The sequence below is a fragment of the Poromitra crassiceps genome (assembly GCF_964638095.1).
Source record: "Poromitra crassiceps genome assembly, chromosome: 7".
Taxonomy (NCBI): Eukaryota; Metazoa; Chordata; class Actinopteri; order Beryciformes; family Melamphaidae; genus Poromitra; species Poromitra crassiceps.
Window position 1 is genome coordinate 55,214,714 of NC_139628.1, and position 6,316 is coordinate 55,221,029.

A 6,316-nucleotide genomic window follows, 5' to 3' on the forward strand; every position below is an offset into this window, starting at 1 on the left:
CTTGCGAGCATTAACAAAGTTGTGACTGAGAATCAGACTTAGCAGGTCAGTGGTCAAGGATCTGAATGACTGTTCTATCTTTGGTGTGTGGGTTCGTGCGATCTTCCCAGGCTCGACTGGCTTAGTCTGCCACACAGCAGTGGATTCACTGGACTTAAGCTGCCTCCTGCGGTGGGATTGCCCCCATGCCGGTGCTAATACCACCTACACTGTGCAGACAAAGACGCACAGGTAAGCCATCGCGTGTGTGTGTGTGTGTGTGTGTGTGTGTGTGTGTGTGTGTGTGTGTGTGTGTGTGTGTGTGTCATCCCATGCCTTCCCATTTCAGTATAAAGTATATTATATGTTTTTTCTAGCCACAGACAAATTGATCAGCATTTGACTGGTGGCTGGTGTCATTTCTCGCCTTGTTCTGCAGTTCTATTCTATTCTACTGTATATTTGTACATGTTTCTCCATGCAGACTTGACTTCTAAACAATGTAATCAACTTGGAGCCCAAACAAACAAAAATCCAGACCAGAGCTCTGCACATAATGTTCCTACACGATGTGCGTCTGGAAGATCTCAAAATGTATCTGAAATGAATTTGATCGTTTCCAGGTCTTGAAATGTTTGAGAGAAGCACGCAGTCTAGAAAAGCATGGGAGGGAAACTTTTCAGATTTTAATACCTCTACCTTGCATGTATCGTCATTTTAGACCTATCATTTCACACAGATTATTATTGTGAAGAATAATCTTTAGCAATAAGGATATGGCCTAGTTGGGAGACATATTCGGCAGCTACCATCTATCTGCATACATAAATAACACTGATCAAAAGCGTGAAATCTCTTTAAAATGGAATGGAATATGGGATCTTGAAATGAATGTTAACCTTCATAGTTACAGAATGAAAAAGCAAAGTCAATTTTATTATAACCATCAGTTGCAACTTTATAATCAAAATGTATAATCAAAATTAACTACGGTAGTTTAATTAACTATTCATTTACCATTAGTGTACTCATGTAAAGCTGTACAATTTTGTGTGTGTGTGTGTGTGTGTGTGTGTGTGTGTGTGTGTGTGTGTGTCAGGGAGCCCTGGCAGGACGTGGCGTGGTGTGTGTGCGTCTCGTCCAGCAGCTGTGACGTCTCGCGGGCCTTCTCAGACTTCCACCTGTACAACATGATCCGTGTGGGCGTCCACCTGGGCCCTGGTCCCACCCACCTGGGCCCTGGTCCCACCCACCTGGGCCCTGGTCCCACCCACCTGGGCCCTGGTCCCACCCACCTGGGCCCTGGCCCCGCCCCCGGCTCCACTCTCTGGATCAAGCCACGCAAGTTCGACTACGGCGACCTCAGTCAGTGACCTTCTGCACTTCACACAGAACAAGAGTCTGTAGGTTTTCACTCCAAACCAAACACTCCAGCAGCTGACGAGTAGTTCATCTCTCTCTAGCTGAAGGTGTGGTGGTGTGGTGGGGTGGGGGACGACAAAACAAAAAACACAACATCTCTCGTGTTTAGTTGGCGTGAAAACCAGCAGACTATCATGGCACGTGGTTTGAGACCATCACTGCTTTAAAAAGTAAATGTTTTATGTATTTATTTTGTTGCTTTAAAGAACCCCTAAAGTCAAAAATATGCGTCTTGCTCCTACAGAAGAATGTCTGTGCGGACACTAGAGGGCTGTTTTCACATTCGTCTACTGAAGGTTTCTCTGTGCTCATTGAAAATCCAATTCCCGACACTACAGGCATGATTTGTGACATCAGACACTACAGGCATTATTTGTGACATCACAAATAGTATGGAAGCCAATTCTGGTCCAATAGTCAACTTACAAAATTGCAATGTGGAAACTTGAAGACTCCAGTGCACATACAATGGATTTTACAGTGAAGTAGGAGACATCTTTGTCCAGCAGGAAAACGGTTGAGATGATATATATATATATATATATATATATATATTTAAGATAATATATTTGCATATTCATATTCAAAATCTGGATTTTGTTTTTTAATGAGGGAGAAGGAGTTGACTTTAGGGGGGTCTTTAATTATATGCTACTTCTCTAAGGATCTAAGGTAATCAACTCCCCCCCTCTCTCCCCCTCTCTCCCCCTCTCTTCTCCTCCTCTCCTCCTCTCCCCCTCTCTCTTCCTCCTCTCCTCCTACCCCCCAGCCTTCAGCCCTCCCTCCGTCTCGGTCTCAGTGAAAGAGGACCAGCTGTTGGTGAAGGTGCAGTTCCCCTGCGCTGCCAGCAGGCGGTGCTCTGTGAAGAGCTGCTGTCCCGTCTCAGAGCTGATCGACCCCTGGACCACAGTGACTGTGTACAACGAGCTCAATCACTCTGACTACCAGGTCCAGCCAGCGCAGTCCTAACCTGTCATGTCAAACAACACAACTGTGTGGCCAAAAAGAACCCACACTTTATTTTGAATTATTTTATTTACCCAGGGAACTCTTCACTGCAACATCCTGCTCTGCTCTGCTCTCACACACTATGGCCATGTTCAGACTAGGAGGCCAAATCTGATTTGTGAACTTTAATGACCTATTAATGATTCTATCCAGAGTCTGGACGCTCCAAGTCTGATTTGTGTCACTTGTCCCAAACCACATATGGAGGTCTGTCTGGACACACAGATCCGACTTGAACACTTGCCCAAATCAGATTTGTGGCAGTGCGGACACACTCCCAAATCAGATTTGGGAAACCAATCAAGATAATGATGATTAATGACTAAAGGCGATTTACGAATGGAAACGGTTGCCATTAAAAGTTCTCTTGTCACTTTATCAAAAATTTAATTTGCATGTCCTGCCCTGACACCATCTCTGCTCAAAATGAGCAACTTGTATATCGCACAAAATCTATATTTGCAAGCACATGTTCGACTCTCTTTGATTACATTTCCTCACTACCGCTGTAATTGAGCTTGTGTTTTCTCTCCCACAGACAGTTTCTCCCACTGACTTCTGTGTTTGTTATTGGAATGGCCACTGAAAAGGCCATTATGCCTACCCCACACTACAGGATAATTTGCAAGATTATGGTCAAGATTCCCCCCTCCCGATTTTCTCGGGGGTGCTCCCGATTTGAAGCGCGTCGGGCAGATAATCTTCCCAAAAGATCCTGTAGTGTGTGGGGTTCAAAGATTCACAATCGGGAAGACTGCCTCTTCCCGATTGTGAATCGTGCATATCTAACATGTTAGATATTTACAACCCGACAGGCGATTGCATCTTGAGCAGAGAGCCAGTAGTAGCTGCGTTTCCATTACAGTTTTTCGCAAAATAATCTGGTCCGCCCGCAGCCCCGCACAGAAACAAAGAACGAGGAAATTGTCCTCGAGGTGAAATACCCGTGCGTCTTTGAACGGGACGGAAAACTAATGCTATACTGCAAAGCATGTAGCCTACACGGAAAAGTGAGTCAAATCAGCAGACGCCCCCTCCTCCACAAGGCACCTGTGCAGACGGTTTTCGCCTGGCCGTGCACAGTAGGCCTACACCCCGAATGGACGCGGCTGTCCGCGCAAATATTAGTTAAACAAATCCTTTCAGTGCAAATGCATTATAAAAACAAAAAATAAGATTTGTTTAGAAAACGAAATGACACAAATGTATTATTATTATTATTATTATTATTATTATTATTATTATCATTATTACTACTACTACACCCGGTGCGCACACTGAATAGGCATTTTAAAAGTTAACGTCGAGCCCTGCTTCCAAGGTGAATCTTCTGCATAATCTTCTAGTGTGTGGGGTTGCGTTTGAACAGACGCGATTGTGTGTGTGTCCCAAGATTGAAATGTAAAAAAATCGGCTCTCTCTGTCCTGTAGTGTGTGGGCTCTCAAGATTTTTATAATCTTCAAGGATTTGAAAATCCTGTAGTGTGGGGTAGGCATTAGTTGAAGGCTATTTAGTAACGTATGTGTGTTAGATAAGATAAGAAAAGAGGATTAGAAGTGGAACAGAAATGGAGTGAAAGAAAATGAAAGATAATAAACACTCAGCCCTATAGGCCAGTGGTTCTCAAATGGGGGTCCGGGGACCCCCAGGGGTCCTTGAGGGGGTTCCAGGGGGTCCCCAGCCAAAAGGGGGGGTCATTTATTTTCACTATAATTCCATTCATAAGTAACACAATTTGTCAATGACTATTTTGGTCATGGGCTTTATACACTTTATGTAATAAAACATCTAAAAGCATCAATCTTATTATCATATGGGGGACCGTGGGACAAAATCCTATCAAATGGGGGTCCGTGTTAAATTATTTGTCAGTTTAGGGTTCCTTCATGTGAAACAATTTGAGAACCACTGCTATAGGCATAACAGCACAGTGTGTCAGGTTGGAAAGGCATCCTTTATATGGATGGTTTTGGTGATTTTAATTGGACGAGGCCAGAGGAACAGGCTGATGGCTATTCACACAGCAGTTGCGATTGGGTCTTGTTGCAGAGCCGTACAGTCTGGACCCAGGAGGTGGTGTCCTATGTGGACTTCTCCGGCTTGGCCCCGGGTCAGAACTATTGTGCTGTGGCCAACTTCTCCTTCCCAACCTTCTCCATGGCCGCTTCCCCCAAGTCACACCCGCAGTGTGCCCCCACGGGCTCCAAATCAGGTGAGAGGAGAGATGGAAGACGAGTCCAACGGATCTTTTGAAGCTTGGAAGCAGCAGTTAAAGCTAAATGAATGTTGTAACCTCCACAGGACAGCTACCGGTGTTCCTTGGAATCGGCCTGTGTTGCGTGTTCCTTGTTCCACTTCTCACCCGGTTTCTGCTCAAACAAAGAGGAGCCGCACCGACTGCTGAACATCAACCCAAGACTGCAGTACCATTTTCCTTTTCTCATCCTCTGTCATTGTCTTTCACTCTCTCAACAACCACTAAAACAGATCTATCTCTTAAACATGACATCTTTTTCCCCAATACATCTCAACTGAAGTATTCTCAAAATTTTCTTCATTCAGGCCTCCTCCGTTCAGGACCCCGTCTCTTTGGGTCCTCTGGCCTCGGTCCCAGTCGACCCAGGTGACATCCATGTGGAATTTGTCGAAGACCACATCTCCATCGTGTCGCCCTCTAGGCTTCCCTGCAGCCAGGACTGGACCTCAGGCCTGGGGGACCATGTATTCCAACAGCGTTCTCCGGACTGACCCAGGAGCAGTGTGCTGGGGAACATGTACTCCAACAGCGTTCTCCGGACTGACCCAGGAGCAGTGTGCTGGGGAACATGTACTCCAACAGCGTTCTCCGGACTGACCCAGGAGCAGTGTGCTGGGGAACATGTACTCCAACAGTGTTCTCCGGACTGACCCAGGAGCAGTGTGCTGGGGAACATGTATTCCAACAGCGTTCTCCGGACTGACCCAGGAGCAGTGTGCTGGGGAACATGTACTCCAACAGTGTTCTCCGGACTGACCCAGGAGCAGTGTGCTGGGGAACATGTACTCCAACAGTGTTCTCCGGACTGACCCAGGAGCAGTGTGCTGGGGAACATGTACTCCAACAGTGTTCTCCGGACTGACCCAGGAGCAGTGTGCTGGGGAACATGTACTCCAATAGTGTTCTCCGGACTGACCCAGGAGCAGTGTGCTGGGGAACATGTACTCCAACAGTGTGCTCCGGACTGACCCAGGAGCAATGTGCTGGGGAACATGTACTCCAACAGCGTTCTCCAGACTGACCCAGGAGCAGTGTGCTGGGGAACATGTACTCCAACAGCATTCTCCAGACTGACCCAGGAGCAGTGTGCTGGGGAACATGTACTCCAACAGCGTTCTCCAGACTGACCCAGGAGCAGTGTGCTGGGACAGCAGGGAAGAGGGGCTGGACTCTGGCATCAGCATCCCACCGGCCACTGTTCTGTGGAAACATTCTTTAAAAGCAAAAACCCTGGGACCAAGTCTTATCAGATCGGGTTCCGTAGTTTTGTGCCAGTCAGTTTATAGGGGTCCTTGATGTGAAAAAGTTTGGGAACCCGTAGGCCTACCTTGGACTGCACGATTGCACTGGAGTGTCAAGCCAGCCACAATAAAAAAATAACCATAAAAATGACTTCTGGTCAAATTGTTAAAAATAAAACCGAAATGGCCGTATTGACGAACATTGTGTTGTGTGTGTGTGTGTGTGTGTGTGTGTGTGTGTGTGTGTGTGTGTGTGTGTGTGTGTGTGTGTGTGTGTGTGTGTGTGTGTGTGGTGGGTGTGTGTGTGTGGTGGGTGTGTGGTGGGTGGGTGTGTGGTGGGTGGGTGTGTGTGTGTGTGTATGGGGGGGGGGGGGGGGGTCGGGACTCGGGAGTGTTCGGCTACTCGCC